We start from the raw sequence: 24,570 nt of genomic DNA on the forward strand, positions 1-24,570 counted from the left end.
TATAAACCAGAAGCATAGCAGCAGATGTTTTAATTTTTAGTCCTAGCTTCCACAAAGTAATCTTCCAAATGCAATGAAAAGCTGGTCATTACCTGCATATTACTAACTGGCAGCCAGATGAAGTCAATGATTTAAAAAAAAGACAAGGAATGTTAAAATAAATGAGCAATGCTGCAGAAACTCAGGTGGGGTGGACGTTTTCATTACAGCAGGGATTTCTAGCAGTTTGAGTCCCCCACACAAAGCTCATTATTTTATTCATAAAGTTACTAGCATTTGAATACCCTCATTGTTTTAACACCGTACTAAAGCCATGCATCATATTTTTATGCCAACATATACAAGCCATCTAAAATATAAATTAATCTCCACGCCTAGATTACTGCTGCATTATAGTCTCATAGATGTAACCACCTTGTTACCAGACTGAAAAGTTGTTCCAAATCATTTGCGAATCTCCTATTTTATGCTTCAAAATGGTCATCATCTGAATTTAAAATGACATGCTTTTTCTCTTTAATACCACAGCATAAGCTACTGCCAAATGAAGCAAAAAGAAGCATACTTCCAATAAATAGACTTGAATGCATATATAGAATTGGCCCAGGCCTTAAAAGGGAATCTGAAAGGATAGAGAGAGGAAAAAAAAAAAAAAAAAAAAAAAAAAAAAAAAAAAACAAACAGTCATCCAAACCGAAATCCCATTTAAGAGGAAGCACGAGGTTTACAAGCAGTTTTGCTTTTCAAGCAATTCAATTTTTCATTTCAAATTACCTGAGCCTGCACAGTACCTTATCAAGTCAGGCTGATGTCGTGTAGGTAAATAAACAGTACACCTAGTAGCTTCAGATTCCAAATTACCTACCAGCTTGACTTGCAAAATCATCAGTTCAAGAAAGCAATTTTTGACAGCACAAACACGAGGTCAATGAGATATGAAAAAAAGCACTCTATGCCCCTAAATTACTTCAAAAATGTCACTTTGTAAAACAGCTCATATGTACACATTTTTACTTAGAAATCCCAGCCTACCACAACTTTTAGAAATACTACTCTGCAAAAAATTATGTAAAAAAAAAAACATTCCTAGTTCAGGTTTAAAAAAAGCACAAACTGGTTTAATTACTGTATTTCATTTACAGCTTATTGCCATTTAGCACAGATAATTAAAGCAAAATGTACTTGAGATCTTCCTGTTTTATCGATTTGTAGGTAGATGTAGTTTGGGTGCAGATTATGTATTTTTTGCATGCAGAACATTTTCTGGACCTGAACTCTGTTTTATATCATGGGTTTCTTTGAACATTAAGGCTTCTGTTACCTTTGTAGGATACCCTCAAATGTAGGGGTGGTCATTAGTGCTAATGAAGTGTTACAGAATAAGAATAATAGAACTTTTTAGAACCCAAAAGAAATACAGGATTATTCTTTCAGAGACCATTTTGAAGGGCACCGAGATTTTCTCTAGCCCTTTGGAAGTAACTGGTGACATCCACAGATCAAGTAAGGGAAGGAATGAAACTTCACCAGGGTTGGCTCTCAGAATGTGTCTTTTGTAAGGGATCCAATTCTTTACAAGGCCAAATTAAACCCAGATCCAGAAATTAGAAGAGAACTCTGAAAACACTGCTAGTTATATTCCCGTCTTCTTCTTTGGTAAATTAATAGGATAAATTGCAATATTTAAAGTTTCTATAAAGCTCACTCCAACACATTATTTCCCTCACTGGTAAATACAGGAATTTAAAATTTTCCACCAACCTCTTCCCATATAAGTCAGCTCAAATTACCTCTTAAGGAAATATAAAATTGTTCCTGCACACTGGGTTCTCACAATACAGCGACACACAAGTCTTTACTGGACTAAGGCCAATAAGACAGACTCACTAATATGTGTTTCACCCTTTTTTTTTTTGGAAGTGGGGATTCATCAGTGGAGCATAAATGAAGAGTCTACATATGCTCAAACACTAGGCTTACTATAAAAAAAAAAAAGTAGAGTCATACATACAATTACGAAAGAGCAATATAAAACTAAGTGCTAGTTTGTCAAATACATACTAAAGAAATGAACCACACTCCAATTAGCTTTACACAATAAAGCAAGACTATACACAGTACCCAGCTACAAATCCAAAAGGAATCAATCAGAAGCATCTTACTGACTTGTTGTTGTGTCTTTCGGCTTTTCCCGGTTAGGGGTCACCACAGCGGAACTCCGGTCCGCTAATGATTGGCAGTAGATTTTTACGTGCCCAGTTGCCAGCTCTGACGCACAACCTTAAACGAAGGTACGCCCATTCACACATGTCAACACACAGAAGACACTCTAGCTGAGAATCCAACAAGACAACATAATTCTGTGAGGCGACAACACTACCGCAGCACCACCAGCTAATAATGTGTGTATCCTTGTTTGGGGAGGTGTAAAACACCACGGACTTGTATGGAGGCGACACATTCATACAACCACCAAAGTAAGATGTTTCTTGGCTAAACTACACTAGAGCATTTTTGAACAAGACTAGAACTCAAAACAAGATTACACTACTGTGACCGACTTCTTGGGAGGTATAACCACATGGCATGCATTGCCAGAGAGGTCTACAATAATTTTATACCCCAATATATAAGCTCTCTTTTTTCAACATAGAAAAATGCATTACACCGTGCAATATTATGCAGTGATTTTTTTTTTTTTTTTTTTTTTTTTAATTATTCTTAGACAAAGCATGTAATTGGATTTTATAATGCTGATCATATCCCTTTGCATTTGTATTAAATGCAGTTTCTCATTTCTCAGAACTGTCCACATATCTGGCGATTTTTTTCAGAGGTCTTACAAATCTAGGACATTTAAACACAGCTAACCTCTGGACTTTTTAGCCTCATGTTATGGCAGTTTTATTTGATGGAATACTAGTGAAAATACAACACAATTACATTCTACATGTAAAAGTTTCTCACATGGCTCTATAGAATCTTTGTACCAGTTTGCTTTCTTATTTAATATCCAACCTCCTGAACCAGATAGATATTCTTGTCTTAAGTTTCTTGTCCAATTACTATAGCTTCGGCTGCTAATCCTAAATCCCCCCTCCACCAATTCCCCATGCAACACACTGCTGGCCCTCTGGCTAATCCCCTCATATCCTGCATCTCTTGGCCTGGCAAGCTACTCCCAACAATTCTGGGAATCAGACCTGTGGTATAATCATGAGAACCAGGGATGAAGGACCCAATGGTGAGTAGCAGAAGCCAGTATAATATGATGTCATTCATTAACCTTACCTCCCGAAGTAATATGCAATATTAACAAATATGCTTGCTGCATGCATCCACCTTATAGGTGGAGGGCATTGGGTCACACAGCAGACTGTCGACTTGTACAACTCTTCACCTCCAGTAGGAGTCACACAAGCTGCAAACTCTTCCTCACCCTCTGCCAGGGATAAATCATCCATTAGCCACTTCATCCTATCCCTCATGGTCATTCCTGAGGTCTGACTGCCAGAGGCACTGAAGGATGCCTTGCCTCCGTGCCATCAGACTTGGACAGGATAATGGATTTCCGATTTCTTATTTCAGTTCTGATAGTCTTCTGCTGTGTTTGTTATAGTTATAGTTATAGGCAGCTGAGGTTTGGCAAGACTTTAAGCCTAGCCAGTTAACCTAGTACTTATCTGTGAAAGTACAGTTGTGTATACTTACCATAAATGTAGATGTTAGAGTGTATTCACTGTTGCAGTCATTACATTTGGGTTATCTGCTTGCAGGTAGCCCTCAGGTTGGCCTGATTAACAAAGTTTTGGGTCTTGTGTCAGTTGCTGTCCCTTCTTCCATGACGTCAGGGGTATAAAACATGCAGCTGATGCCATTACATCAGTTTTTCTTGCCCCAGATGTCAGGTGCCCCCCTAAAGGGGAGCAATTAAATACAAAGAGTAGAATGATGTACCTCCAACAAAAAAGCAAATACACCAAAAAGGCTTTTAAGCATTGTAAAGGAAAGTAGAGATATAGCCAAAATAAGTTAGGGGGCTGGAGGGAAGGTAACCAGGACTGCAACAGTGAATACACTCCAACATCTACATTTATGGTAAGTGCACACAACTGTACTATATTCTTCGTGTTTCACTGTTGCACTCATTACATTTGGGTAGATTCACAAAACTATGGTTGGGAGGAGAAATTTAGATAGCATTAGGATCAGCTATAAGGCCCAGCAAGATTGCAATGGCAAAGCCAGCTCTGGATTTAGAGAAAATTGGCAAATGATAATGCTTGGTGAAAGTATGTACAGAACTCCAGGTAGCAGCTTCTAGGGTGTCTCTGGTGGAGTGAGGTCCGATCGCCTGGAGGATAGTTTTTCCATGGTGCTTACAGCAGAAATGAATGCAATGGCCTATCCATTTAGAAATGGTTTGCTTTGAAATAGCCTTCTCCTCTGCCCCTGCAGCAAATGCCAACAGCAGTAATTCAGATTTCCTTTGAGGTTTAGTCCTGTCTAAGTAGAATCTGAGTTGTCTGTGCACATCTAAGGAATGCAGTATCCGTTCCCCTTTGTTCTGTGGATTGGGAAAGAAGGTTGGCAAATGAATGGACTGATTCAAGAGCCACACTGGATGCCACCTTGGGCATGAAGGATGGATTGGTTCTGAGGGACACCCTGTTCGCATGAAAGACGATGAACGGCTCCACTACCATAAGGGCCTGTAATTCGGATACCCTACTAGCTGAAGTGATTGCTAAAAGGAAAACTGTTTACCAAGCAAGAAATTTTAAGTCTGCAGTAGCATCTGGCTCGAAAGGAGTTAGAGTGAGTTTCTCCAAAATGTCAAGGTCCCAGGCTGGGGTTGGAGCTCTCCTGGGTGGTGTCAAATTTTTGGCCCTTCTGAGGAACTGCTTGAGCAGTGGATGAGAGAAGAGGGGAGGGTTCTGTGTTATAATGAGATGTAATGGCCAAGGCGTGGATTTTAATGGAGGAAAAAGACAGGCCCTTGTGAAGCATCTCAGTTAAGTATTGTAAAATCTGAGGTAAATTGGGCACTGCTGTGCTCATCCCTTGAGACTGGTTCCAGGCACAGAATCTTTTCAATTTTTCAGCATAAGACTTTCTAGTACTAGGCCTCCTTGCCTCTAAAATGATATCCATCACAGGTTTACTGAGGGAAGGTAAAGGAGAGATTTTGTAATTAGCTAGGCTGCAAGGTTCAGTGTTCGAAGCCGAGGGTGCAGAATCTGGTTCTCCTTCTAAAGACAACAGGGAAGGAGTCTCAGGCAGGTGCCATGGAGATAACCATGACACTGCACAGGAGGGGGTACCAGTATTGGCGTGGCCAGTCTGGAGCAATCAAAATCATCCTTGATTTGTCCGGTTTGATTTTTAGTACTATTTTGGAGCGCAGAGGTGGGGGGGGGGGCATAGACTGACAGGTTTTTCCAGCTGAATGACAGAGCATCCACTTTCCAGGCTCGTTTGTGGGGAGTCCTTGTGCAAAATCTGTCCAACTGGTAGTTCTGGGGAGGGGCAAACAGGTCTATACCTGGACTCCCCCATTTGCTTGTCAACATATTGAAAATCCTTGGTTCCAGTTTCCACTCGTGTGGGTCCATGAGGATTCTTCTTAGTCCATCTGCCAGTGCATTTAATTTTCCTGACAGGAATTGAGCTTGTAGGTGCACTTGGTAGCTCAAGGCTGTGTTCCACAATGCCATGGCTAGTCTGCAGAGGGGGCAAGAATGTGTACCCCCCTGCTTATGTACCACATAGCAGTGGTATTGTCCGTCTTTACCATTAGTTGTCCTGGAAGAATGTGGTCCTTGAAGGCTGTTGGAGCATTCTGTACAGCTTACATTACTTTTTGATTGATATGCAGGTGCATTTGACTTGGGTTCCACTTGCCCTGAATGCACTTCCCTGCCAGGTGAGCCCCCCATGCATAGTCTGATGCATCTGTTGCTAGGGTTTGGGTGGCAGGGGGTGGTGTGAAAGGTAGTCCCTTGTTTTGGTGGCAGGCCTCTGCCCACCAGAGGAACTCTAGGCGTAGGCAAGTTATGATAGGAATAATTGCTTCTAGATCCTGATAGGCTTTTTAGATACCACTGTAGTTTCTTCATATGCAGTTTTGCATATGGAATTAGAAGAATGCAGGAAGCCATGAACCCCAAGGCTTGCAGTATTTGTCTTGCAGATAGCAGGGTTTTTGTGGCCACTTGTTTGAACTAGGTTGTCAAAGAAATTTGTATCTCTGGCATGAGGTAAGCCATCTGGGAAGTTGTATTCAAGCTTGCTCCCAGGAATAATTTGACAGGGTACCAGGTGTGATTTCTTTTCATTTATGGTGTACCCCATATAAGTTAGAACTCTTCGTACAAAGGCTAGATGGATTCAAATGCATGTCCTGGCTTTCTGCCTGAATTAGACAATCGTCCAGGTATGGGTATATTTGAATATTTCTTTGCCTGCAAAATGCAATAACTGGAGCTAGGCACTTTGGCTTATCTACTGCACCCAAGGTATTCACAAAGGGCAGTGCAGAGAACCGATAGTGCGCATAGCCTGCTTCGAAGCATAGGTATCTTCTGCAAGATTCCTCGATTGGGATGTGCAGGTATGCTTTCTTTTAAATCTAGTGTTACCAACCAGGCATCTTTGCCTAGCATAGGAAGTAAATGGTGAAGAGTCAGCATCTTGAATTTTGGAATCTCCAAAAAGGTGTTTAGAGTAGACAGGTCCAGGATAGGACGCCATGAATTGTCTTTTCTGGGTACCAGGAAAAGTCTTGAGTAGAAACCTTGTCCCTTTTCCTCTTCTGGTACCAGTTGAATAGCCCCCATGCTTAAGAGAGAAAGTACTTGTTTTTGGGCCTCTGCCCACTGATTTGGGGGTAGGTTCAGCCACCCACTTGGTGTTGGCAACGTGTGGAAGTGAAATCTGTATCCGTGGGACACTATTTAAAACCCATTTGTCCTGGGTAATGAGTTCCCAGTTCTTTGCATGAAGAGCAATCTTTCCCCCCAAAGGGGCATCAGTTGGTAAGTGCTTGGAAATTTTAAAAAGGAAGTCATTGAAACAGTTTACCATAGGGGGGAGTCTTATTACTCCCAGATTTGGAAGTGGAGGCCCCCCCACTGCTTAGTCCTGTGTGTCCCCTGGGACTGAAACCTGGGGTTTTTGCTGTGTCTGGGTTTGGCTGGAAAGGACCAATTCTTGGGCCAGTGCCTACTAAATCTAAGAGGATGAACTTGTAAGAAATCTTTAACAGTTTGCATAGATTTAGCTTTATCTTCCATCTTTTTTAAGAATTTCCTCAGCCTTGTTGCCAAACAGGCGATCCTGATTTAAGGGAGCATCCAATAATTTAGCTTTAACATGCTGCAGTGGTGGTGCTGTGGTAGCGTTGTCACCTCACAGTAAGACATTGTCCTGTTTGATTCTCAGCTAAAGCATCTTCTGTGTGGAGACATGCATGAATGGGCGTACTTTCGTTGAAGGCTGTGCGTCAGGGCTGGCAACTCTGTGCGTAAAAATCTACTGCCAATCATACTGTGGCGACCCCTAACCGGGAAAAGCCGAAAGATACAACATGATCAGGCAAACATTGCTCCTTAAGCCAAGCATGCCTTCTGAGCACAGACCCAGGTCTGCAAGAGGCCTCTAATGAATCAAAACCACATTGCAAAGCATGCTCAGCAAAATGCATTAAATACTGTAATTCTTCAATTTTCCACACAGTCAGGAATTAGCATCATTTTCTGTTTAAGCAATCCAATAACATGTTGCCGATACTTAACATATGAAACTGGGAGTTTAAAGCCCTAATGGCCAAGGGTACAGAAGTGTAAACCTTCTTATCCAATCTATCCGGCACCCTGGAGTCTCTATCAGAAGGGGTAGGACTTTTAGCAGTAGAAGTCTTTATGCCCTTGGGCCCCTATGAAATAGTCTCTGGATCCGCAATAGGATTTTTAAAAAGGAACTTATGTGACTCAGGGACCCTGTAGTATCAGTCAGGTTTTATAGGCATGGTTCAAGATTTAGGCCTATGTGGAGAAGGAGGCGTCAGTTTAATATGCAAGTCCACCCTGAGAAGCCAGTGCCTGCACAGCGGCTCCGGACCCATCCAAGGTAGACATCCACAGGTTCCATAGTTGAAGCATCTTGCGGCATACCGGACTCCGAATGCATCTCAGTAGAGGCCTGCGAATCAGAAGTAGCGGGTATCAGGGGCTGCGAAGAAGCCTCACTGAGTACCAGCAAACTGGCGACTGGCTTAGGAGAAGCGTCGTCGGTAATTTTGGACCTTGGCCTCTGTCTTTATCTTTGCGTTTTTTCTGAATCCCAGTAGTCGGATGGCTAACCGACAACATTTCCGGATAATTAAACTGAGAACCGAAATATTTAGAGGTGAAAATATACCGACAGACAGTGTGCTGATCAAATAAAAGCACAAAACCAACAGCAAGGTACGTCATTGTCAGGGCCTAGGAAAGGAATACAGTACAAATGAAAATCTTTATTTGCTTTCCACAAGTAATGCAATTATTAACTTTTGCTGACATCGGTAAGGAGCAAGAAAAAGTTCCCCCAACGGGGTACTTAGCTTTAGTTGAAGACTTTGGTTCTGAAACTCGAAAACGAAAATTTCAGGAGTCTGCCGACCGGCACTTGCGAACTGCTTCTGCTTTGGGCACCGCATGACCCGCATGACAAGAAAGACTGATGTAATGGCGTCAGCTGCATGTTTTATACCCCTGCCGACCTGACGTCATGGAAGAAGGGACAGCAACTGACAAGACCCAAGACTTTGTAATCAGGCCAACTGAGGGCTACCTGCATGCAGATAACCCAAATGTAATGCCTGCAACAGTGAAACACAAAGATAATCACTATTTTTGTCTTTATTCATTTTTTTCTAATGTTGTTTTTACCTAGTCTTAATGTGACATAACTGGGGTGGTACAACTGAGTAATTTGATTTTTGACCTTCTTCCCCATTAGTAAATTAACAGTGTAGAAAATTCTGTACGGGAGTACTTTTATATTCCAAAAATGGTAACCCCTTAAATGCTAGGAGACCCGTTTATTACCAGAATAGTTATCATCCACTTATCTGTTAGGCTGCTGCTATCTTAACCTTGAAGTTACATACTTCAACTCGCATGTTCAAGTCCCTTGGATTCTATATTCATGAACAGTAACACACTTGTCTTATGCTCAAAGAAAAAAAAACAGGCTTCAGTGCACTTAGTAACTTGAGAATACATTTTAGGTATGTGGCTTATTTGAATTGGAGCAAACCTGTGAACAAACAATAGGGTCTGTCTGATATGATAATGCAAGACACTAAGATTATATGCTGTGCAAGAAGATAAGTTTTATGAACATAATGACCGTCATCCTTAGAGGGACAACAAAAAAAAAAAAAAATTCAAAAAGGTCACACTCTTTGGTTGGCAAATTATTTCTGAAGCCTTCATATTAAACATGTTCTCAACATGCAGCAAATCTGAAGATTTGCTCCGAGAGAATGATGTGTTAGATCATACAAGGGAAATGACATACAAACAAACATGATTAAACTGCACTCTGATGCAAGACTGCCACTATGATACAGGAGTACAAATCAGCAGAAGTTTTCCAAGAAGCAGAGCAAACCTACTCAGTTTTGTATATGAATTCCCGGATTTGGGCTCTCTCCACTTTCGTGTATGTGGGTTTTTTTTTTTTTTTTTTTTTTATATACACATCCATGCATGCCATATGTTTGCCTGTATGCATTATTCATTTCACAATGCAGAAGACTGACCCTTCTTTTTCTCACATTTCATTTTGCAGTTTGGCTTTTAAGCCTTTACGTCAGGACTTGCATCATTTAAATAGCACTTTTATGTTGCAATATTAATAACCACAACAGATTTGCAATTATTTCATTGTAAAAGAAGTTCAAAAGCACAAATACAGTAGTTTTGAAGAGTTAATAAGACACAGAACAATCCTGAATACAATGTCATTGTCAAGCACTGGTTAAGTAACATGCTTTGGCAGCAGCTGGACCTCAAAAGGTTCCAAGTGCCCTTAGAGTCCATTAATTCATCAAAGCTATCTGTGCAGCACTGCAGAGCAGCAATTCAAAGCAGGGAAGCAAAAACACAGGAAAAATAGGTTTGAGTTCAGCCACAACAAACAAGTCTGTATTTAACCTTAGGGTTGCTCATTTTCATTTATATGGCTTCTGTTCTTTCTGCGGCCATAAATCAAGAGGGGCAAGACACAGCACATGCCATCAAATGGTACTTGGCAAACAGTGCAACCTCAGTGATGTCTACAGCTGGCAAACAAAAGCATGCAAGAGTTTACAGATAACAGTGCGCACATGAAATCAGAAACAATGGGTCACTACCTCTCAAAAAGTACCCAAGTTTAACCTACACATTCTAAATACTCTCTTCTCTCTAGTGAGATTGGTTTCATCTAACCAATTCTGGGTAACGTACAAACTAACATGGGAGGGCTTCAGAAGTATGGCAATAAAGTATATAATCAGCACACAAGTATATAGCGAATAACCAAACTAAGCATTCCTATTTCCTAAAATATTGGAGTCCTCTCCTGGATCATATTTTGAAAGATTAGCTGACTGTGGATTGAAAAATTGTTAAATGAAAAAGGGCACAAAAGCACTTGCACATGAGCTTCATGTCACCTCTGTTCTATATAGGTCTGTATTGAAACAGTATGTTAACTAGAAATTGACTGTCTGTAACACTATATTGTACATAGCGTAAATTGGATGTTGGTGTATTTTTTGTTGCAACACTGAAAATTCTCTCGATACATGATGTACCCAAAACCCAACGATCCGATATAATGACTGGATCTTGTAACATCCACACAAGAAAATAAAAAATATTTGAAGAAAAACACACACACACACACACACACACACACACACACACACACACACACACACACACACACACAACACTGGGTCACTAAATGCATCTTCAATCTGACACAGGAAAACTCCAATGAAAATTATTAAAGGACTACAAAACAGACTAGGCCACAAAAACAAAACATTCACATCAAAAATGTCATTTTTGTGTTAATGCTCAGTCTCTACAACAGTCATGACATATCAAACTTTTACACCATTTAAAATTGAAATATTTAAACCAGCCTGCTTATTAACATTGGCAACATTGGTGTCATGCTGCATTACCATTTGATCAATATATTTTATTTTTATTTATTTTACATTTGTTGACCGGGATAGTCCGACTGGATGCATGTCCATTTTCAGCGGAGGCCCGGGGAGAAAAGCTCCACATTGACAGTAAGTTACATTCATATTAGACAGACTACATAACATTTCTTTTGATAATTAATATAAAAGAGGAAACAAAGACATACGAGTATATGCAATTACATTTAGAAAACTCCTTATTAATGATAGTCTCAGAGAATGAGCATAGCTTTTTATACCTTAGGTACTCCATTATGGATATAGAGATTGAGGAAGTGAGGGGTTATATACAAATGAGTAGGTCCAGCCCACACTTTAAACTGTAAACAGTTCTGTCAGCCTCCTGGATTTGGCACAAAAGTAGTCCAGAATGAATCAACACCAATAATGCATCTTGCAAACTAATTCCTTTGTAATGCACTACTTCTTGGCAGAGAGAGGATTCTAAAGTATTGAATACTATAGTTTTATCAGCATAAAAACAAATAACATTGCAAGTTTATTCATTTATTTTGCTTTAAAATGTCAAGAAGGCTAGCCACCACTCCTAAGACACCATTCTAAGATCATTTATGGTTGGGGAAAGGTACTGCCCAATCCTGTAATAAGTATGCAGGCATCAACATGTGAAGAAAGGGTTTGCTGTGCAATGTATACAGATGAAGAGATACACCAGCTAATATCACAATGCTACATTCCAGAAAACACCAGCTAATATCACAATGCTACATTCCAGAAAACTTGAACTTTTCACTGATCTATCACTGGGCAAATGTACAAACTGGTACAGCATCCCATGGACCATATGCCATAAGGTGCAGTACATCACCCCCAAAGTGTTCAGCAGGGTGTCAAATTATGGGAAGCTACGTCCCTACACCAATGGAGAAGAAAATATAGATGTGCGTGAATATTATGGGTACACCTGACGCACCCAACCCATTACAGAGCATTTTCACTCCATACACATTACATGCCTCCACTACGGACATGTTTCAGCTATATGAAGCTTTGTTTCTGTAATGAACCCATACTTGGTGGGATGTCTGTGCACAGTGATATGCAAGTCTATACATACAGGGGCTACATCCCCTCCTCTCCTCTGTGTAAGTGTGTATTCTGTGATGTGGAAAGTGATCAGTTCTGTGCCAGACTGTCATGAATACCTAATGCAGTTCATCTGTACTGCACGTTTAACATCCACTGTATGCCCCGCGCAGCAGCTATACTGTACTATCCGCAGTCGCAGCATGCTGTTGCTATGGATGGGAGCATACATGGCTCCCAGCAGAAATGTGATCTTGTAACACCACCTGTTCTCCTACGTAAGTGATGTGAACAGAATTGTCATCACCTAAGGGTACCAATTCACACTTGACAAATAAGGCTGTATTCCAAAAAGTTGGGCAGCGAAGCAGTCTCTACTGATAAAAATATAAAATTACATACTTGCCCACATATATAGTTGTACAACTACACATGCACGAAACACAAATGCCACAAAAACATTATTGCTCCCCACACACAAATGCATTCACATAGGGCCCCTCCCATGCATCAAAACGGCTTGCTGCCAAATCTGCACTGCAACCACGGAAAAGCTAGCCCAAGTTAGGTGCTTTTAAAGGCAGCTAGAATGTAACTTTGAAAACTGCTACAGTAAACTTAGGTAAGCACTATACAAATACAAACATTTATGAACATAGGAACAAACCAAAAAAGTCTTAAGGATCCATTATGTGTACAGTGAGAAAATACAGACTTATCCTTAAACCATCTGCTCTGCCATTTTTGCAAATATTTCCACTTGATATTTGGAAAGTGAAACAATAAGGTGTAATCAGAAATTAAACTGGCAAAAAGTGAAACTCAGATCCCACAACTAATCTTTTTGGCAGGGTAGTATTGCAATCGTGGCAAAACTGGTTTAGGAAAAGCAAGCAAAATAGTGAAAGGCCATGGCGGGAAATTGTTGGAACTGGACACTTGATGTTTACAACTTTGTCTACTCTTATTCGGCGGGGGGAGGGTCTATGACAACAGATCGAATAGGTAAAATATTGAATAGCTGTAACACCAAAAATGCCGTTCACAGAAAATCGTTTTGGGGAGTGGGGGCAGGGGCTGTGCCCCCCACACCCCCCCGCTAAATACATATACCAACTCTGAGATCGCACTACAGTGAGGAAAGGGCAAATTCTCCGGTTTTCACTGTACCGTGATCTCTAAAAACAGATATCTATGAACGGCATTTTTGGTGTTACAGCCGTTTGATATTTTACCTATTTGATGTGTTGTCATAGACCCTTCAGGGGCATAGCCACAGTTTTTGCAACAATGTACCCCCCCCCCCACACACACACACAATACATTTCAGATAGAATATACTTTGTCATTACGTTAAAAAAAAAATCCCGAAATGACAGGCCTAAGAAAGCATAAAAAAAAATACACTTTTTAAAATTAGACTTTATGACTGGCTAATGTAATAAATTAAAAAGAAAAACAAAAAAGTGTAGCAAACTTTACTGAACAAAGTAAATAAGTGTACACCATGGTCTACAAGTTATACGCCTGCCTATATACCCATATGGCAATGGCTACTTGACTAAATTACGTTGCTGCATCGCTCCCTGAGAAAGAGATGCTGGTTATCATGGATCTCACTCATTATCAACTTGGTAAACAAATAAATCTGTGATCACTTCATTTGCTCAACATGTCAGCAAGGTTTTTCTTCCTTGTAAAAGAACTTCAAAATCTTTGTAAAATGTTACTTAAATCTGCCAAACATAACAGTGACAAGTAGCACAACAAAATGCCACCAATAGGCTAGTCAAAGAAAATACGCAGTCAATAAAGCCAAGAAATAAATATTAGAAACAGCTTCTCAGATAGTCAGTCTGAGCTGCATTGAATAAACTAGCTGCACTTTCACTTGCAAATGCCGTATGCTATACTGATCTGGACTGACCCTGTGAAGTACATTTATACTCTGGAGGACAAGCAAACCAAATACAGTATTCTTTACACAGAGAGAGAGAAAGAGAAAAAAATTTCAGTTTTTTTTTTTGTAATACATTTCAACAAATTTCTAGGGCGGCATCTCTCTTCTGGTATTTAGAATAATGCCATTTATGAACTAGGCACCTTCATAAAATCATTCATAGATTAGTACTAAGCTAGCTGCCTTTTTAAGCCTAGCCAATTTCTCTTTCAAATCAAACTCTGTACCTTGTGTATGAGCTGAAGACCTTAACCAGTATACGAACCTCCAACTCAACTGTTTAAAATGAGACCCACTTAAGCAAGACTGATTAACTTGCCACACATTTGCCTATATTTAACAAGCTGTGCAAGCATTTGTCCAATCTCGAGTTAATGATGGTTCACAAAAGCGTTGCTGGAACAGCCTGATGCACACAACACAAATGGGTACTTCTGTCCCTTTTTTACAGTACATTTCACTTGGACAGATTTTTCACTTAAACAGTTATGAAATACAAAGACATAATGCATGTCAGTACAGAAGTGTATTTATTTTAATAAAATAAATCAAGAGACTCAGATTTGTCGAGTCCATTTCATAATACCTGTTGACAAATATGAGGTCAAACAAACAAAGGCAACCTTTACGATCTTACGTCACAGTAACGCAAATAATTGAGTAGTGGTACAAAATAGAAGTCAGTTAACATAGCAAATTCAAGGGGCAGAATTTCTCACAAATCCCATGTCGCTGCCTCAAAAGAATTTTGTGTAGTCTAAACTTTAAATGTTTCATGCAACAGTAATAGAATCAGCCTGAAAACTGTTGTTATCCACACTATAGTTTCACCTACCCTGTCTGCATGCTTTCAAACTGGACACATGGTATACAGACCAAGTTATTTCAAAGACAATAGCAGGCAAATACAATGCCTCTAACAACTATGTGCTGAGTAAACAAGATTCCTGTTTTAGTTCAGATCCTCAAAGCTAGATAGCCTTACATGCTCATTGCACTTACACGAATCAGACAATACAACACAGCTTATGACACTTGTTCAATACATGGCAACATTTACAAAGAGCGGCTCATCCAGTCTGTATCAAGTGCTTCAGAGGCAGTGATATGCAGCGGTAGTTAACTACAGAATGCATAATTACACTGCCAACTGTATTAGCTAAAATGGCTTTGGAGACACGCACAAAAACAACGCAATTACACAGTTATTCTACTTAATGACACAGGTTGACTACTGTAACAAGAGAGTGTGGCACACAGCTGGTGTACTGCCAAGTTACCCACCTTTTTACTGGCTGTTGATCACACTTTCCATCAGCCTGTCTACAAGGATATAAACACCGCCCCCCATTACCACTGCAGCACTGCTCAGCATGAGCACCACAGTATAATTTCACTAAAGAGCATTGCTGGGGTTATTTCTCATCCAAGATGATGAGGAACAGTTTATTTGCCATCACAAACTGCCTCTCCAAATTAAAGGATGCTATTTTCTTTTGGGCGACTGCTTCAGGGCCAGTATTAGCATTTTGGGGACCCCCCAGCAGATGTGAAGTTGAGTGCCCCAAGGCACTTCCAATCTAAGTATCACCCTGTCACTGCTACCCTTTCTAAGCAACCTTTCAATTTGTGCTGCAAACTTTTAGTAGTACACACACCACCAGTTGCTACAAAACTCTTACAACAGGCCTATGAACCACACTACGTTGGCCCATCTCACAGAGGGACATTTACAGTTACTGGCATTTAGTTGCGACAATGACACTGTGCAGCAACTCTGTGTACATGTCAGGACTTGGATGAAATGGTGCCCTAGACCTACTGTTTCAGCCACTCCCCCCCCCCCACACACACACACACACACACACATGCCAGTCTTCCCCTGCTTCCCCCCCATCTTGGGCTCTCTCTACTAAGCACATTACTTTTGCCTTACTCTTCAGCTTCTTCAAGAAGCCATAACTTCATGTATGCTGTGTATTTTTTTTTTTTTCCCCACACAAACTTTTCATCCAGCGAGGTCTTGAACAGAAACCATGACTGAGGAAAGAAATAGTGCTGTTGTTTAGCTTTAGTTTTCTTGCATCCTTTAAAAAACAAAACAACTTTCCTGACCAAGACAGCACAGTAATAACCATTTAGGAAATAACTCAAATAAGCCAGGGCCCAATAAATCACAGGATTATAGATGTTACGGGATGCATTTTAGAGTACTTTCTCAGACGTTTAATCCAATGGTGACCTAAACAAAACACGAGCGAGCAAATGGCCCTGACAGAATCACAGCACCATCCACATATTGTTATACATCCGGCTGATAAAGGAGGAACAACCAACAGTGGTCATTAACTGGCAACAGTATGAAAGCAATATGCAAGAGATGCTTCGGGATGGATCCACACATCGTAGCATACTAAAGAAGGACACAGACTGTATTACTGACAGAGTGAAAGCAGATTTAGATGACAGTCTTATGTATAGGGTTATTACATCAGAGTTGTACGAGTACTTGTGTGTTGAACATCCTATGACTCCAGTCATTCAAGGATTACCCAAAATACATGTGCATTTGCATGACCCACCACTGAGACAGATAGTCTCGGGGAGGGGGGGGGCTCACTGAGACACTTTCTACCACTGTTGAATCGCAGCTGAAACCAGTATTATCTGCCTCTAGTACTGCCTTGAATGGCAAAAAGGATTTCTTGGAGTCTATACTTGCTTATGTAGATGGTGCTGGTCAGTTTGATGATTATTTCTTTGTAACATTAGATGTATGTTCACTTTTTACAACTAACTATTCTTGACGACACAGGCTTGGATTTTGTCAGGTTGTATCTTAATACAAACAAACAGTGTGTATTCGCCTCGTACTCTCCTATTGTACTGTTTATGGAATTAATACTAGAGAACAAATGTTTTCATGTTTAAAGAAATGTATTATTTACTAGGTTCTGGAGTGGCTATGGGCATGTCCTGTGCCAACTCTTATGTGAACAAAGTGAAGGCGTATTAGAAGTCAACTGTCGCCCTCAATACTCCTGACTATAGTCAGCATATCAAGTACTATAAGTGATTCCTGGACGATATATCTCTTCTACGGACAGGTACCTCTGATAGGCTGTACGAGTGAGTTTTTTGGATTATTTACATTCCACTATTAGTTTTCTTAATTTCACTAAGGAGTTTTCAAAGGATGAAGTCACTTTTTTTAGATATTAAACTGGTTAAAAGGATAGATGGTGTGGTTGTTAGTTGGTGACCTTCATAGAAAGGCGTGTAGAAAAAATATGCTACTGTAAAGATAAGTGACGAACAAGTATTCTAGATTATGCATTACTTTTACATCAGATGTCTCAGATTTGTAATATTGTGAGGAAGAAATGGAATATCTTGACAGTGCATGACAGGACAAGACAAACTGTTGGGAAAGTTCCATCCTTTACTTTCAAGAATAAAAGGAATATGAACCGTACATGCGGATAGGTTATATTGCATGTTTAAATCAGTTCTGTGTAGCAGTTACTTAATGGTCTGATGAAGCATCTGTTTGTAGATGTGAAAGTGCTTGCCATATAAAAAGAGAAAAATTCATATAAAACAAGGTGTTTTAAGGTTGGATTAAATATTTTTTAAGCACAGTGAGTTCCAGTCTGCTTCTTTTGCTGTTTCTGTGATTCATTTTGTAGTAGATAACTAGTTAACTCAAGACGGAACCTTTTTCTCTCTTTGGATATAAAGAAATGCTGCCAGGATAACAGAGTTAATAGAAGACAAATGGCATGAGGAGAAGTTATGAGAGCTAAATCTATTCTCGCTTGAGAGTAAGAGATGAGAAAGTGGAAATGTGATATTGGCACACAAGACACTAAGAAGACAGTGTGATGGCATACATCTTAAGATGCAAGGCAGAAGAAGGGAACGTCTACTAGATAAGGTTACAAAGTTCATACCAGGCATCAGCAAGTAATTTTTCATGGAAAGAGTAGAGGATAAACTGCCCTCAGAACTAAGTAATGTAACAAGATGAAAAGCAAGCACAGAAAATATGCAGATGGGTAGATAAGATGTCTCTCCATTTAAGCAAGCAAATATACAGATAATTTGACCATTGCAGGCTTTGTATATTCTTGCTTATAAAAGAGCATTGCATATCATGTAACAACTGTTCTAAACCTCTTACTTAAAAGGAAGGAAGTCATGCTAATATTAAATCAATATATCATGTGCTTAACACAGCATGCAAGAATACACACACATTTGTAATTTAGTAACTATGCCAGTGCTCTGGTAAATAATACTAGCTTAGCAGTGGCTGAACAGGACAGACTATGTATGAACACCAGCAAATGCAACAAAACTCCAAGCAGCTACAACAGTAAAGATGGCTGAAGGGAAGCAGTAAAATTACTACCGACTCCAAGCATATAGTTTCCACTCCATTATCACAGGGCTTTATCATTTTCCTGTACCACTGGTGGCATGGCACTGATACCTGAAATCAAAAGTACTGTAATTTAAATAAATATAAAATAAAAAAATCTCATGCACTGAAAAGGACTCATTGTCTAAAAGCAGGTCCCCAATCAGTTTAATTCAGTAAGCAATTTCAAGCATGTGAATACATTTGTGTCTACTGCAAACACCCCCACCTATAACTTTTCATATAATGACTACCAAAAGAAACGCCAATAAAACATTATCACAGTTGTGCTTTGGCATAATAAATAAACTTTAGTACTTCTTGAAATGGTAACCAAGGTTTTGAAGCAACTTCTGCAAGCTGCCAACACTAGACAGGACTGGAAGAACAATCCTGCTTTCCTTCAGGTATATAAATACAGTTCCAGTTCTGTTCATAAAGGCAACACTAGGTAGGCTACAGCTAAAAAAAGTCTACTAAAAAGATTTTAACAACAGTAACCCTAGAGATTTTGCCATTCTTTCCCAAGGAGTAGAGAGACCATCTCTAAAATAGATCCTACTTAAATCAGGCCTATACTGCACTCACTACAATCAAATTAGATTAAACACAAAGATTTTCTCAACTTGGAAGTTATGGTGCAACAAACCTAGCACACAAGCTTGCCTCACCACTCTTCTCAGATTTTTAACTGGCAGCTGTTTTCTTTCAGGTTTTTTTAAGTAGTTAACTGGTAAGGTCCACTGAGGCAATGTTCCATCAGGTGCAATTACTCCTACAAACAAGATTATCTGAAGAAAAATAAAACTTTTCAATATTATTGCTTGTACTTGAAACCACTAGCTTCTAATTTCACCTGAAAAGGCACACACTGAACAAAATCAAAGGAGTTTCTCATAGACGAGGGTACACCACAACACAGAGGAGAGAAAGACGGGGGGGGGGGGGGGAGGCATACCGGTAGATGCCCAGTCACAGCATTTTCACCTCAGGCTTGCTCCACCCCCCAGGTCTGCTGTGATGATATCAAACAGAGAAAAAGCAGTCCGTGGGCCTAGCTAGTTGTAAGCTCTTTTCAAGCCCTATGGAGAGTTCTTGTACTAAAATTCTGCTAGGAAGAAACAAGTATGACTAAAGCTACATTCTTAAAAAAATAAATACGTACAAACTTTGCTTACAACACTTGTACTTGAGTTCATCAGTTCACCAGCTTTCATTAAAGGGCCGTGTTTTCCCTCCTGTAGGACCTAGTAAATACTATACTATTCCCTAACTGTTGGTCATTCTTCAGTTTAATGTTTTACGAGTCAGGTTTTGCTAATCAAAAGAGAAACTGCTGTTCACACCTTATAACTCCATTAAGATTCAATGCAAGAAGTGGAAGCAACTATGTCACAATGCCTGTATCTGAATTCTTGCTGGAGATCACAACAACAAAACAGTTTCATTTTAATTTTCCCATATCTACTATGCATAGTCCTAAACCTACCAGCTATGTCCTTCCTGAAAGAACTAAAACTTGCTTGACAGCAATGTGATGAAGACTATACCTGCCGATATTCAGTCTGAAAGGTTAGAGTGATAACAGATGTGAGGTAGCAAGGATGATGTCACTCACACCCACACTCTGTGAAACACAGCATTCAAGGCATGAAATTTATTTGGCAGGATAGCACAAAACATTCTACAGTGTGCAGGTTAACTGATAAGACAAGAATTACATACTGAAAGCAAACATATAATTCACACTAACTGCATATGCTATGCAGAAAAATGTAAATAATAAAACCCACTACTACATGCACAAGAAATGGAACAATCTTAAGTAAAATATTCATTCAAGCACTAAAACAGAATCTCAGGCACTAACACTCGGAGGAGCTGTTGCTGTACCTTATTTACCCTACAAAGTTACGAAACCTACCATTTCAAACAGCAGCAGCATGCTGCAAGCTTAGACATTCATCATCCACACAACAGGTTAGAAAACAAATTAAAAAAGCAAAGAGTAAAATATAAGAAAATGATCAGAACATAGAATATTCAGTAGAGTAGTTTCTGCACAGGGAAGATGTTTTTACACCAACTTAAGTAAATCTGATTTAGTCCAGGTTGTTGTTCAACTTTCTGACACAACTTCCACGTTGTAGTTGATCCATCCCCCTCTCTGTCTCTGCCTCTCTGTCATACATACCAATGTCTCAGTTCAATAGAAGGCTTTGTTTGCTTTCCTAAGCCTTTTTGTCTGTCAGATCTACAGTTAATAAGGCATTGAGCCCTAAGTTGAACATGTACAAGCAGTTATTTTCTCCCTTGTTCTTACCTTTCAGGTGAGTGGATGAAACACGGTCTCTTCCCCTTTTGCCTGCCTGTTCCTGAAATGGTTAGATTCCTGTATCAGACAGAAAGAGAAACAGAGCTCCACCCAGGGCAGGGAGAGAGAGAGAAAAAGACACACAGAAGGCCTGGAAAGACTTGTTCCAAAGCCTCAGGGAGAGAGGCAAAAAACACACTCTCACACAAACATAAACCTACAGATAAAGGCACCATCTTTACATTCCTTATCCTGACTTTCCTTCACTAAATTCTTCACTGACCACTCCTACCTGTGGTGTCACTGTAAAACACCAACATTCACACACTCCCCCAATGCAGGGGAGGGGTTATTGTACTTCTCAGAGGGACTGGCAGGTCAGGGTAGTCAGTTCAAACAGAGTTTTGACACACGAAAGTCTAGCTGAATGTTTTGAAGCTAAAGTACTGTAACATGACAAAGCTTGTCAGCACCATGTTTACTTCAAGTACTTTGGCATATGCACAGGGTAAAACAAAAAAAATAATAATAATTTATGCCCATAAGCAAGCTAGGACAAGGAGTTTAATGTTTGGGACTGATATTAAATTTAAACACATCCTGGTTGTAAAGGATTAAAATTCTTTCGAGTTTCATTTTTTCCTTTTTGTCTTTGTTATTACTTTGTGCTATTTCTTTCACTTACTTTCTCCATTTCTGCTGTTTGAAGGTAGTAGTTTTTTTTCTGATTCATGAGTTCAAATACGCTACATAGTTAAAAGACTGACAGTTTTTTTTTCTTTTATTGGCTAACTACTAACCATTCACTTTTTGGTTGACATATACAGAATCAACAGGTAAGTTGTTTGGTCTAAATCTTCATTATTCCATTGGGAAGGAAGAGCCACTGTTTTCTCTCAGTAAATGCTTTTAAAAATATATAGCTGAAAAAAAGACTATTTTTTATTTATTTAACATTTGTGAACAACATATCTGGTAAATGCAACATATACACATGCAGATAGTTTAGCATAGTCAAGCAGCACATTTTTGTAGGAAAATGTAGAACACAGAGAAAATCTATCGGGTTGAACACACAAACTACACAAGAGCAAATGACCAAAAGTCAGGACTGAGTGTCACATCTTGGAATTGTGCGATAGAGATTTTTTTCTACTATTATGCCATTCTACAAGTTGTAGTGATTGTTTCCTTAACTGGATAACAGATTGTTTAATAAACAAAAATTAATGTACTTAACTTTGGTGTTTGGTTGTCTGTCTGGCCATAAATGATTGTGATTATTTTGACGATTGTTCTGACTGAATATGTCTAAAGTTAGTGGTAGGGTTAATGGATGGTAACATACCTCTCAACTTCTAACAGCAAGAAATCTGGAGAAAGGGGAAACAAAAGCCCAAAAATAGGGACAATTTTTAAATATTGCTTTTACAAACTTAGAAAGCTGATAGAATAACAGATTTTGCATTAGCATGCATTTTCAGAAGAGTATGAAGTCTGAAACTCAAATGGCTTGTCATTATGTTCTGACTTCAATCCTCAAGGATTTGCTAGTGATTTGCAAGAAAACCAAAATTCTATGAGGAACAGGCCAAAAATATGAGAGAAAAATCTGGACATTCTACAAAAATCTTAACATTTGAGAGGTATGGATGGTAAGAGGAAAGTATAAAAGGATAAAAAATGTTTTTTATCCTGGAATATCAACTATATCTACTGTTAAGACTGCATCCTATACTGATAAATTACTTAGAATTGTTATTATATCCTGTAATTTAGTACTGTTTATGCTTATGTTTTGTATTTTTGTGTTTATTTGTGTGATTCATAGATAGAAATATGTTAATTAGCTGTATGTACCTAGGAGCTTTTCTCCCCGGGCCTCTACTGAAAATGGACATGTATCCAGTTAGACTAGCCTGGTAAACAAATGTAAAATAAAATAAATAAAAAATATTTTTAATTTGCTTCTCTTTTTCATCATTTTTAAATGTTGAAAGTACTAAGTTTGAACTTTTGCTGATTGAACATCCAGCACTTCAATAATTTGTCATAGACCCATGCACAGACACACACACACACACACACACACACACACACACACACACACACACACACACACACACACACACACACACACACACACACATATCTGGAGATATAGACAGACAGACAGATAGATAAATATCTGTAGATCTGTTTCTTTCTGGGTGGCATAGTGGTGCAGCGGTTAGCATTTCTGCCTCATAGTAAGAGGTTCTATGGTTTGATTCTTGGCTGGGGTGCCCTCTGTGTGGGGTCTGCATGTCTTCCCTGTGTTTGCATGGATCTCCTCATGGTGCTCCAGTTTCCAGCTACATTCCCCTGACATACTGTATGTAGATTGGACATTCTAAATTAGCCCTAGGTGTGTGTGTGTGTGTGTGTGTGTGTTCATAGGTTCATAGGTTTATACTAGGCTATCTGCCCTAAGGCATTTATAAGCCTAGCCCAAATTTTTGTGGCTTACGCCACCCCTTATATGAAAAAATACTGTGCCCATTAGTTTGTTGTGCCTCTGTCCAGCAGTGACACAGAGATGATTCCCGGGATAAACCTACGATCTCCCATCCACAGGTCAAGATTTCTCTTGAACAGAGCCAGCGAGGTGCTCTGCCTCACATGGACCGGGATTTTATTCCACAGCATAGGGAGTCTCTGAGTGATAAATCTATCCCTCCAGCACGTCCTATTTATATCCGTGCTAAGGTTTAAGTTGCTTGCTCTAGTGGTTTTGGTGGATTTGGATTTTTGAGGTGGAGCATGTCCATTAATTCGGGTTGGACATGGCCTTGTATGTCAGGCACATGTCACCTCTGAGCAGACGGTATGCAACTGAATAGAGCTGGAGTTTCTTCAATCTGGCAGCATATGACAGATTTTGGAGTCCCTTTATCCTTTTGGTGAGGAACTTTTGGGGTCTCTCCAATTGCTGCAGATGTCGGGTGAGATACATCCCGAATGGGGCATTGTACTCGATCATTGGTCTGATAAGTGAAGAGTACAGGGGAACAATGACCTCACTAGATCTGGATGTGAATCCCTTCATGATCAGGTGGGCAATGTAGAAGGTCTTTCTAACCACATTAGCAACGTGAGTGTCAAAAGAAAGGCCACTGTCAACCTGGGTCCCCAGGTCCCTGATAACCTATTCTGTGATTAGTGGATTGCCACCTATATGGTAGCTTGGGGTTACCTTGTTTTTCCCAAAGGGTATGACTATACATTTTTTGGCATTTAACTTCAGGCCATGGCTCTGGCACCAGCTATCTGTTTCCGTGAGTCCCTTCTGAAGGATATCCGTGTCCGATGCACTTTCCACTATGGCGCCCAGTTTGCAGTCGTCAGCAAACTTTGTCAGCCAAAGTCCTCCCATGTTGGCCTGTACTTCTGAGAAGTAGATGCCGAACAATAGGGGGCCAAGGACCGAGCCCTGTGGGACACCACTTGTGACCGGCTTGGAGTCTGACATAGCGCCAGCAACTCTAACCCTGTGGGTTCTGTCCTTAAGCCAGTTTGCAACCCATCTTGTGACA

The 24,570-nt window shown here is 39.8% G+C and overlaps 2 protein-coding genes across 6 annotated transcripts in view; both read right to left on the reverse strand.

Moving 5' to 3' along the window:
* Positions 1–21,252, reverse strand: part of FAM83H (family with sequence similarity 83 member H) — a 1,342,513-nt gene extending 1,321,261 nt beyond the window's left edge. The window contains exon 1 of one of the 5 annotated variants that reach the window (XM_044067453.1): positions 21,005–21,252. The gene's annotated coding sequence lies outside the window, so the exon portion shown is untranslated. Of the gene's footprint in view, positions 1–19,537; positions 19,575–20,170; positions 20,194–20,875; positions 20,899–21,004 lie in introns of those variants that run through there. The other 4 variants (XM_044067462.1, XM_044067459.1, XM_044067460.1 and 1 more) reach the window with 4 other exon arrangements.
* The window catches only part of LOC122797791 (histone H3-like), a 149,162-nt gene that overhangs the window by 74,285 nt on the left and 50,307 nt on the right, over positions 1–24,570 (reverse strand). The gene's annotated exons all lie outside the window — the stretch shown is intronic.

This window comes from Protopterus annectens, chromosome 3.part1, assembly GCF_019279795.1.
Source record: "Protopterus annectens isolate FY-2018-M chromosome 3.part1, PAN1.0, whole genome shotgun sequence".
Lineage (NCBI taxonomy): Eukaryota > Metazoa > Chordata > Ceratodontiformes > Protopteridae > Protopterus > Protopterus annectens.